Raw genomic sequence first — 12,128 nt, forward strand, 5'->3', positions numbered from 1 at the left:
TTAATGTCCAGTAGGGACTATCGTGACAATGTATCGGGAATCTTCAGTTGTCCTTCGGTTACCTGCGCACCGTTTTGAAATTTCAAACCCCCTTTAAAAAGCCCGGGCGAGTCTTGGAAATCGTCCAGAAACATTTCTAGAGAGCTCCTCACGTATGCAGAATCGTTTCGTTTTATTTTGGCACTTTCTACCGTAGATGCATATCTGTGCTCCACATGAAGTCATTAAGCAAAGGCAAAAATGCTCCGAATACCTTTCACAAAGTCCCTGAGAGCCCCCGAATGTTACGCCATTTTCGAACATGCGGATTTCTCGCAGCTTGTTCAGGCATTTCGCTGTTTCGTTAGGTTGATCCTGAGCTCCTGCTTTTCAGTTCCTGCCGATGGACAGCGCCGCGGCTTCACGGGTCCGTCATAACGGCGACTTGTTTCTGTGGGATTGGCATCTTCTCCCCTTGAATTTGCCCCAAATGCTCTGATTGGTCCCAGATACCCCCACAGACGTGATGGCTCCTTTCATTCTGGACTCCTACTGACCATGGACAGCATGGAGAGGATTTGGGATGTCAGGTTAGGTTTTCGAATAACTCAGACATCCTGCTTCTTCTGAACGCAGGGTTACGAAATGCATGCAAATCAGGTGTTCTGGACACAAACGACATCTTCATCACTCGGCGACTTGAACAGACAGTCACCCCCGGTGGGCTCGGCGACATACCGCACGAGTTGTGGGCTGAGTTGTGCAAACGATTTTCAGCTTCTGTTCATTCTGAGGCAGATTCAAAGGAGAAGGCGAAATACTGAAAACCTGAAAGGCGGAAAAAGACATAAATCACAAATCAAAGCACCGCGAGGAAAAGTGAAACATGGCAAAAAAAAAAAAACTGCACTGCAATTCAAGGGACATCTAACCACCACTTAATCAAATGCATTCTATTAGGTTAAAAATTCAACTTCAATGATTTTATTAAACATTTTAATTTGAAAACATTATTTAATGTGTTGACGTGAAAGAATTATATTAGTACATATTTTAGCTTAGACTTGTAAGTAATCTAAACTCAAATTCCTTTTTTCATTTATTGAAAAACAAAATTGAAGTTCGTCTAACCTAATCTAACGTTATGGCTACTTCATTTCTCTGTGTCATGAGTGAGCACGAAACTCTTCCCACTTAACATGCTGTGAGAAGATCGTAACGCCATACTGCAGGTGAAACAAACAACTACGGTGAGTGATAGAACAGATATTTTAATTGCTGTCAAAGGTGAATAGTACTTAATTTCTCCTTCAATAATCCTGCATTTTTATTTGCTCAATGCTGATAGGACTAGTAAAGTTACTTTACGTCTGTAGAGGTTAAGCTACGGATTCAGGCAGGCTAACGTGATGGCTGTCTAACTAACATTAGGCAGATGAGCAGGTAAAAGCTAAGTGATAGAGGAGCAATTTCAAGCTAATAATTATTTACATTGGTTTAACATATAATTTACTTATTTTGCATAACTGGTTGAATAGCTCGAGTGAAATTTAATGCCGTCCATCTTACCATATTTTCTCAACATTACTTTTTTTTTGTTTGAGCCGCTAATGATTTCTCACGTGTGTTTCTATGTTGGTTAAGGATTGTAGACGCAATGTTGCCTTACTGCATGTAAGCCTGATGGCATATTGAAAAGATACTTCATTAATTGTAATAATCTTTCTTTGACTTTACTTATTTTCCAGTTGTTAAGTTTAAAGTATATTCCAAAGCTGTACAGCCATTTTTCTTAAAATTGCTGTGTTATTTTCATTTTTGTGCCTTTTTTTCAATTATTCAAAGTAGCCATTTTAATCAGGATGTATGTTAAACTCCCCACCATCATCATATGTGTGTTTGCTTTTCCTCAACTGGATTATAAAGTGTTCCTTTGCTTATACAATCTGCAGGGGGGATGGAATCAGTGCAATATTATACATTTTGTCCAAGTTTGTCTTGGTCTTAAAGGTTGAATCGCATAGACCTCTTTCTGTTTGACCATAGCATCCCAAAGTATTTAGCAAAAATATTGTGTATCAATACCTAAAGTTACTTGTTGGTTTGTTAATTACTGATTTTTCTCCTAGTTTTTTTCTACTTAAAACAGGTGATGCAAAGGTATTTCTCAATTCATTAGTACTCAGAAGCTGGCTAGTGCAGTGGGACTGCAAAATGTGTAAATTTGCCACCTCCTCCAAAACAGTGGTTGTTAAAACATTACAGGTTACACCAGAATCCCAGTGCTCAACCTCTGCCTTGTCTTCACTTTGGTTGTTTTTGTTCCTTTGAAAGTTACGGTAGTCTCAGGTCACATTTATCAAGAAATCACTCAAATCAGGAAATGGTTAAATGTGAGGAAAATGTCTCTTTTACTTGCCCGTGCTGCAATAATCATATAATCTTCACAGAGAGAGAGAGAGTTTTTTGAACACCTTGGTCAACATCTGAAAAAACATGAGACTGTTACCTGTGTTTTCAAAAACTGCAATTTCAAAACTAACATTTATGGGACATTGTCTTCTCACAGAAGTCGTAAGCACACTCCTCACTCACTGCACAACTTCAAAGACAACCTGCTAACAAAGAATGAAAGTTCTCCTAATACAGAGGATTACAGTGACTCTGTTAATCAAGATGGTGAACATTCTGATACTGGTGATTTTCAAGTTGATAATGTGAAAGAATTGCCAAACCTGATGGAAAGAAATTTGGCTTTGTTGTTGCTAAGTCCTCACAGGTGGCGCAGTGGTAGTGCTGCTGCTTTGCAGTAAGGAGACTGTGGAAGATTGTGGGTTTGCCTCCCAGTTCCTCCCTGTGTGGATAGCGCTTTGAGTACTGAGAAAAGCGCCATATAAATGTAATGAATTATTATTATCTATTATTAAAACTAGAGAGCACTTTTAACATATCCACCAGATGTATTGATGAGGTTGTTGAAGAATTAAATTTTATTTCTCAGTCAGCATCAGGTCCTATCATTAAAGACATTTTACAGTCTTGTCTGAACCAGCACAATTGTAAGATTGATGAGTCTATTTTGTCAGACATAGTGACAGAGATTTGTGAGACCAACCCCTTTACCAGTGCCCTGAATAGCAGTGGTCCTCTGTCTTCAGCCTTCAAGAGAAGGGCATATTTTAAGGAACATTTTACTGTGGTGGAACCAATAGAATATGTACTTAGTAGAGAAGAAGGCAACAGCTTCCAGTATGTTCCCATTCTGAAGACATTACTTCATCTTCTGAGTAGGAAAGAGATCCATGATTTAATCTTGTGTAAGGGAGACATTCAATGTTCTCATGAAACACTGTACAGGGCATTTTCTGATGGCATGTATTATAAAACAAATGAGTTGTTCTCTGGTGATAATCCTATCATTGCTCTTATTCTCTATGTTGATGACATTGAGATATGCAATTCCTCTAGGCACATCAAGGAAAAAACACAAAATCACAGCTGTGTACTGGGTGCTAGCAGATATCCCTGCACTGCTCAGATCTTCATTGACCTCTATTTTCTTTGCAGTTCTTTGCAAGGCTGAGGATATTAAACGATTTGGTTACAGTACTGTGCTGGAGCCACTGCTCAAAGGTCTTGTGAGCCTGGAAGAAGAGGGCCTCTATGTCCCAGCATTAGGCAAAACAATAAAGGGCACTGTATTCAGTGTTGTCGCAGATAATCTTGGGGCACAGTCTATCGGGGGATTCATTGAAAGCTTCTCTAGTTCTTATGTTTGTAGATTTTGTCTGGGTCAACAGTCAGAGTTTCAAGTAGGAGAAGTCAGGACAGGATCCTTTGAATCAAGAACCAAACAACGACACAAAATGAATGTCGAGACTGTGTGAATGAATACTTCTTTGACTGCTGTCTGTGGTGTCAAAAGACAGTGTGCACTGACAGAGAAATTGAAATATTCTAATGTTATATTTGGCTACCCATCTGCTATGTTACATGATCTGTTTGAAGGTATAATCCATCTAGAGCTGGCTTTGTGTCTTCAAGTGTTTATCAAGAGGAAATACTTTACTCCAAATGAGCTCAACAAATGCATCAAAGGGTTAGCTTACAAATGGACAGACAAGACAGATGCACCACAGCAGGTCCCTCTGAATTTTTCAGGATGAAAAAGTGTTGGAGGAAATGCCCATGAAAACTGGTCTTTGTTGCGGCTCCTGCCACTTATGGTTGGATCAAAAATCCCTGAGGGTGAACCAGCATGGGAAATTCTTCTAGTGCTGAAAGACATCACTGAGCTTGTTGTAAGTCGGATTCACACAGAAGAGACCATTTGCTATCTTGATAGTAAGATTTCTGAACACAGGCACAGGTTTCTGTATGTGTTCCCACATGAAAAACGCATCCCAAAACATCACTATCTGGAGCATTATCCACAACTAATCAGGGCCTATGGTCCAATAGTATTACTGTGGACTATGCGTTTTGAAGCAAAACACCGCTTTTTTAAGTGTGTTGTCAGGCATTCTCACAGCTTCAGAAATATTTTGCTTTCATTGTCAGTGAAGCATCAGTTGGTGGTTGCTTATAACCAGTATCAACCCAGTGTTGTGAACCCTGTCTGACAGGCAACAAAACTGTCCACTGTGGATGTTACTGTGCTAAGAGAGGATATTCATCAAGCAGTAGAAGCTAAACTTCCTGGTGAGGCACGTGTCCAAATAGCAAACACTGAATGTTACAGTGGCACAAAGTATGCTATTGGAATGATCTTGGCTAGTGGTTCAACAAGTAGATTGACAGATTTTGTAGAGTTGCTACAAATCATTGGTGTAAAGGGCATTCTTGTTTTCATTGTGAAATGCTTAAATGCTTGGTCTGTTGAGCATCTCAGAAGCTATGTGCTTGAAAAAACACAAATGGTGAAAGTGCTAGAGCTAGGAGACTTGTCAGATGTGTTCCCATTAATACCTTATATGCTTGGTGGAAAAAGCATTGTGACTCTAAAACACTATATTTATGTTCCATAGATGTTATTGGGGCCTTCAGTGACATTAATGTTACTTTTCAGAAGAAGACATGTAAGGGCAACTCACTCTAAACACACTACACTAGTACACTAATACACTAGTGAGGATATGCAAATCTAGGGAATTCATTTATTTAAATTGTTGTTTGTCTTTAGCATTGACACATGTCAGCATTGAGAAGTAAGATATTGGCATGTCAACATATCATCCTGAAATGAAGTGTGTCTCAATACCGCGGTTGGCTTAGCTCAGATGGCACAGCTGTTTTAATCGAATCTGCGCCTCCGGATTACAGTTTTACTCGTGCAGATCACCAAGGAAAGAGAGGTGGAGGACTAGCAAACATTTACTCAAGCAGGTTAAAATGTAAAAATGTCAGTTTTGGTAAATTCAAGTCCTTTGAGTATCTCACCATTGTTATTCAGGGAGATTCTCACGTTCTAGTATTATCCGTGTATAGACCTCCAAAATTCAACGCGTCTTTCTTTGAGGAATTCTCTGACTTGATATCAATTTTAATTACGAACTATGACACACTCTTAATAGTCGGCGACTTTAATTTTCATGTAGATAATCAATGTGACCAAAAAGTAAAAGAATTTATGAACCTCCTGGACTCTTTTGATTTGAGACAGCTCGTTAATCAGCCTACACATAAAGCAGGTCATACGTTAGACTTCGTGATTACTAAAGGACTAAAAGTTGATATAAAGCAGGTCATTGATATTGGTCTATCAGACCATTTTCTTCTACTCTTTAATATAGAAATAATGATAGAAAACACTCATGAGAAGCATATTGTTAAAAAACGCTTCTTTGACTCATCAGCAACTTTAAAACTTACAAACATTCTAACCAATCAGTCCGTTTATAGTGCCAACTATAATAGCGAGGAGAATGTAAATAGTAAGGTGGAAAGATTTAATACTAAAGTGAGGGCTGCTGTTGACTTAGTTGCACCTGAAAAGACAGTTAAAAAATCTTCTAGCATTGTTATACCATGGAAGACCCAAAGAGTGTCTGATTTAAAGAGAACATGCCGTAGAGCTGAGCGTAAATGGAGGAAGACTAAACTAAGTATTGACTATGAAATATTAAAAGTTAAAATAACAGAATACAATAACACAGTCCGTCTTGAGAGGCGCTGCTATTTCTCTAAGATTATAAATAACAATGCTAGTAATCCCAGAGTCTTATTTTCGACAATTGATCGTCTGTTAAACCCAGGTAACTCAAAGGAATGCCTCCTAAGTACTTCCAGTAAAACCTGTGAGGCTATCGCTGTATTTTTCAATCAAAAAATTAATGATATTAGAAATAACATAGTATATCTCCCCAACACTAAGGATCCTCCTAAACCCCAGTATTCCGTAATAAACAAATTAAAGTCTTTCACTAGGATAGATTTACCTGATTTACATAAAATAATTTCTCAAATGAAACCCTCCACCTGTGCCCTTGACCCAATACCAACTAATTTGTTCAAAGAAGTATCGGGCGTGCTAATTGATAATGTTCTTGACATAGTAAATTCGTCATTAGATACGGGGGTCTTCCCAGACTGTCTTAAGACTGCGGTAGTTAAACCCCTACTTAAGAATAATAATCTCGACCCCTCTGCTCTTGAAAATTATAGACCCATCTCTAACCTGCCTTTCTTAAGTAAAATTCTAGAGAAGGCAGTCATTATACAGTTAAATGAGCACCTCAGTAAACATGCTATTCTTGATAAATTTCAGTCAGGTTTTAGAACAAATCACAGCACAGAAACTGCACTCGTTAAAGTAGTAAATGACTTGCGGGTAAATGCAGACAGAGGCCATTTATCTGTTCTCATCCTCTTGGATCTGAGTGCCGCATTTGACACCATTGATCATAATATTCTTAAGAATCGCCTTAGTCAATGGGTGGGCCTCTCTGGCAGTGTCTTAAATTGGTTTGAATCCTACCTGGCAGGGAGAAAATTCTTTGTTAGTTGTGGTAATTATAACTCAAAGACACATGATATTCTATATGGTGTTCCACAAGGCTCTATCCTGGGTCCGCTGCTCTTCTCAATCTACATGCTTCCATTAGGTCAGATTATCTCGGGACATAACGTGAGCTACCACAGCTATGCTGATGACACACAGCTGTATTTATCAATAGCACCTGATGACCCCGAATCTCTTGATTCGCTAACACAATGTCTAACCTGTATCTCAGAATGGATGAATGGTAACTTTCTCAAATTAAATAAAGAAAAAACCAAAATCTTAGTGACTGGCAGTAATGGATACAATGAGGCTATTAGAAATAAACTGGATGCATTAGGATTAAAAGTCAAATCGGAGGTAAAAAGCTTAGGGGTAACCGTTGATTGTAATCTGAATTTTAAATTGCATATTAATCAGATCACTAGGACAGCATTTTTTCACCTAAGAAACATAGCAAAAGTTAGACCTCTTATATCATCGAAAGATGCTGAGAAATTAGTTCACGCGTTTGTTTTCAGTCGGCTAGATTACTGTAACGCACTCCTCTCAGGACTACCCAAAAAAGACATCAATCGTTTGCAACTAGTGCAGAATGCAGCTGCTAGAATCCTTACCAGGAAAAGAAAATCCGAACACATCTCTCCAGTTTTGATGTCACTACACTGGTTACCTGTGTCATTCAGAATTGACTTTAAAATTCTGCTTATGGTTTATAAAGCTTTAAATAATCTCGCCCCGGCTTATATATCGGAATGTCTGACACCTTATATTCCAAATCGTAACCTCAGATCCTCAACTGAGTGTCTCCTTAGAATTCCAAGAGCAAAATTTAAGAGAAGTGGTGAGGCGGCCTTCTGCTGTTATGCACCTAAAATCTGGAATAGCCTGCCAGTAGGAATTCGCCAGGCTAATACAGTGGAGCACTTTAAAAAACTGCTGAAAACATTACTGTAACATGGCCTTCTCATAACTTCACTGTAATTTAATCCTGATACTCTGTATATCTAATTCATTATAATAACTATTCATTCAAAATCTGTACTAACCCCTACTCTCTCTTCTGTTTCCTTTTCCAGTGTCCTGTTGGTGGTGGCATGCGCCACCACCATCTACCCAAAGCTCCATGATGTTCCAACAATGATGGATGGATTAAAAGCCAGAAGTCTACAAAGAGGACTATTTCATTTATGTTAGGTAGAATGCCCAGAGGGGACTGGATGGTCTCGTGGCCTGGAACCCCTGAAGATTTTATTTTTTTCTCCAGAAGGCCCTTCTGGAGTTTTTTTTTTGTTGTTTTTTCTGTCCACCCTGGCCATCGGACCTTACTCTTTTTCTATGTTAACTAAATGTTGTCTTATTTTAATTTCTTATTTTGTCTTTTATTTTTTTCTCTTCATTATGTAAAGCACTTTGAGCTACTTTTTGTATGAAAATGTGCTCTAGAAATAAATGTTGTTGTTGTTGATGTTGTTTGCCAACCCAAATATAGTGATATTCACAGGTAACAGTTAATGGTCTTACAAGTTTTAGAACTGAATCATTCTGAGGCTACCCTGTCCAGATGATCAGTTATCCCTGAATCAATGGCACTTTGGCCTTCATATTCTAATAGCCTATATATCATTAAAAAAGCAAAATGAGTTTGTAAAGTTGTTCTGGCAATGTTTTAGGCCTGAACAATGCTTGAAGAAACACTACATTAACTCTTAATATAATAGTAAAATCTGTGTAACTATGCATAGAGTATGCCCAAAGAGTAATACATGCTGTGAGCTGCCTGTATCATTACACCCATACTTTTCATTAAGGATAATTATTACTGAAAGAACAAATATTTTGTGCATTACAGATGTCACAACCTGCCCATCTCCAAGTGATTCTTTCAGGACTGAGGATGAGGCACATTAAGAATCAGCTTCTAGAGGTGTGACAACTAATCAGACTTGTCTTTGAAATTCAGCTTGCTGACTTGTCACCCTTTTGGATTAGTCATATTGGAATTTCATTTTATTCTTTTTTCTCTTTTTACTCAATTAGAACAATGCAATTGAAGTACAGAGACAGGTGGCCATTCATTGTCTGGTTGTCTAACTAGGAGAAAAGGAACAGGACCTCTTCAGGGAGTTTAATGTAAGTAACTTATCACGGTGGAATCTACACTTTAATACACCAGGCAAAAACCTGCTATAGACAGCTGTAATTGTTACTGAAAACCTGTTTCACTTATAAAGGTGTGGTTATTTTTAAAATAATTGTTTTGATACCTTTTACTGTGATATGCCTAAAGTAAGACATGACATTTTAATAAAGGAAATTGTTCTCTGTAGACCTCAACCAAAGAATTGAAAGTTGAAAGTAAGTTCTATTGTGGCACAATTTGACATCACAAATAGTTGAAACATTCTCAGTTTCCTAAAGAATGACACATTATAATGTGGATAACTTAACACAATATATGCAAGAAGGCTTCTTTAAATAATAGAAATAACCACAACAGCATTTTGCTAAATCCTGGCAATGGATCTGACCATTGTCCCATTTGTAAATGAGAAAAAAAATGCTTACTGTATTGACTTAATGCTTAGTGCAGACATATTCAGGTTTCTGATTAGGCTGCCAAGTGCCGTCTTTTCTTGTTGGTGGATTAATACCTGACAAACTTTGCGACTAGGAAGATTCTAGTAAGCTTTACTGCCTTTATAATACTTCATATTGGCACTTTTGACCCCAACAAACAAAAAAGTGAGTTAAATGTGTCTCCATAGCTACTGTGTGATGGCAATGCTACTCACTGCTCATGTTGAGCCAGTTCATGTAAGTAGATGTGTATGGTTGTATGCTGGAATGGTTAAAATAACGTCAGCAGTAATAACACAATTCTGTTTTACTAAACCTCTTAATATACTTTTGCATTTGTTCTGCCAGGATATTGAAGAGTTTAAAGCAAACCTTGAAAGGCAAGTATTGAACATTACCATCATCAAAGATCAGAATCCAAACACTGGAACCATCCTGATCGAGGGACCCAAAATCCTGGATGGTGCTGATGTCCCAAGGTGCGGTGCTTTGCTCATGGGTTTGATAAACGCTGTGAATCTGAGCTATCCCAAGGATCTAAAATGTACATACAAAGTATTTCAGAAACTGTTCCTTGAACTTGATGGACTAAAAACCAGTGGGAAAAGTAATGAATCTCAAGTGCAGCATTGTCTAAGAACACTTTTCTTTCAAACCACTGCCAATTTTTTTTAACACATGTTATTATTTAATCCAAAAAGAGCTGTTTCAATTGTAAACATTTTCAGGTTTTGTTTTAAATTTTTGTTGATTCTGTGCTGTTGAAAACTTGTTCATTATGTTTCTGTAATACTGTGTTCAAAGAATGTTGCTCTTTTCTCCAAGGATGTTCTTAGATCAGAGTCGGTGCTGTTGTGTGTTCGTACCTCATGATCGTTGTAAGCACTTGCTATTTTCATAGTGAGGTTGCTATATTTTTCAAAATGTTTCTGCATCCTGCAATAGAAGTCAGGTTTGACAAATTTGGAAGTTGAATATTACATTGAGGCCTATATTTTTGCTGCTGTAGTATGGCTATTTGTTGAAAAATATAAAAATGCAACATTATATTTCCAATAAAGTAAATTTTGCAACACTTTCATTCTATAAGTGGAAATAATTTAATAAATAATTAAACTTGATAAAGCTGAAAATTATAGGCTGAAAACACTAATTACACCAACTTCACTTTTTATACCATCACAACTTTAAAATATATTAATAATTAAGTACATAGAACTTAAAACAGTCTTTAAAAATGTAACATAAATTAGTTGGGACAACTGCAGTGAATTTAAAAAGTTCTGTGTATCCTATAATTTTTTAAGCTGATGGTACTTAAAAGCAATTTAAGATCTGAAGGAAAAACCTTTTCCAGTTACTCAATGTTATGGGTTGGTTCAACGTAATTTTAACCAGAAGTTGTAGTAACTTAAAAAGCTTGATGCACAACATTGTGTTATTATTTTTTTTGGCCCAAAACAGTAGTTTTTAGAGTGTGGGGCTGGTGGCTAACAAACCAAAAAGTCAGCGTCCACCTGCCTTCCATAGCGCTTCTCACGTTTAATTAACATCGAGATCTTCAGAGCAATGCCAGGGACACCAAAGGAAGGATCCAGAAAGAACCTTTATTACTGTATGGTATTGTGACAGACGCCATACAGTAACTAATCATGGACAGATGACAGCAGATTTGCGAAAGGTGGAGTGGTGGCTCTCAGGCTAGCGATCTGCACTGACAATCAGAAGGCTGCCGGTTCGAATCCCGTAAATGCCAGTAGGGACTCTGCTCTGTTGGGTCTGTCAGCAAGGAAGGCCTTTAACCTGCAATTACTGAGCGCTTTAAGTAGTGAGAAAAGCACTATATAAATGCAAAGAATTATTATTATTAAATACCAATGGCTCACCATTTTATAAGGACTCTCACCTCATACAAACACACAGGCCATGCTCAGGTTTTCTTAATCTGTTATGTCTTGTCAGATAGTCTACCAGATACTCCGGATTTCAGTTTTTACCATATATAAGGATTTTTTTTTTTCAAAGCACAAATGACCAACTTCATATGCAAGGAATGAAATGGTGCTTTGTCAGTAAAGAAACAAAGTGTCCTTAAAGAACCAGGAAAGTGCACACCGAATTGGAAACTCTCAGAAATCTTTGAGGGCTCTTTAGCGACAGTCCCATAGGTGTCGATGAGCATTATGGCCGCTCGTAAAACGACCTGCCCATTCATCCATCCATCCATGGAATTGTATCCGCTCTGTCACTTTTGATCAATTCCAAGTTCCTCAGGTAGGGAAGTAAACCGATGACAGTCTGGATTGGAACACTGAGCCGGTGAATCTGATTGTCAGGTGAGACGTGAGATGGAGGGACAGGCGTTTGTCAGTCAGATACCGGGGTGGGGTCAAGAAAGCGATTGTGTCAGTTAGTGTAGCTACGGCAAAGAAAACGCGCTGACCTCGACGCTAACCACTTGACTGTCCACTTCACGTTAGGCTCACGTGCGCGTTCAGACTCCGAAATTCTCGTTGTAAATAAAAAATAACCGAGCGAGCTGAGAAACAACAAAGCTAGGCGTTATGAG

At 38.1% G+C, this 12,128-nt stretch overlaps 1 protein-coding gene across 1 annotated transcript in view; it reads left to right on the forward strand.

The window, feature by feature from the left end:
- LOC114643124 (mucin-2-like) overlaps positions 1–12,128 on the forward strand; it is a 256,765-nt gene that overhangs the window by 164,502 nt on the left and 80,135 nt on the right. The gene's annotated exons all lie outside the window — the stretch shown is intronic.

Source organism: Erpetoichthys calabaricus, chromosome 17 (assembly GCF_900747795.2).
Source record: "Erpetoichthys calabaricus chromosome 17, fErpCal1.3, whole genome shotgun sequence".
Classification (NCBI taxonomy): Eukaryota; Metazoa; Chordata; class Cladistia; order Polypteriformes; family Polypteridae; genus Erpetoichthys; species Erpetoichthys calabaricus.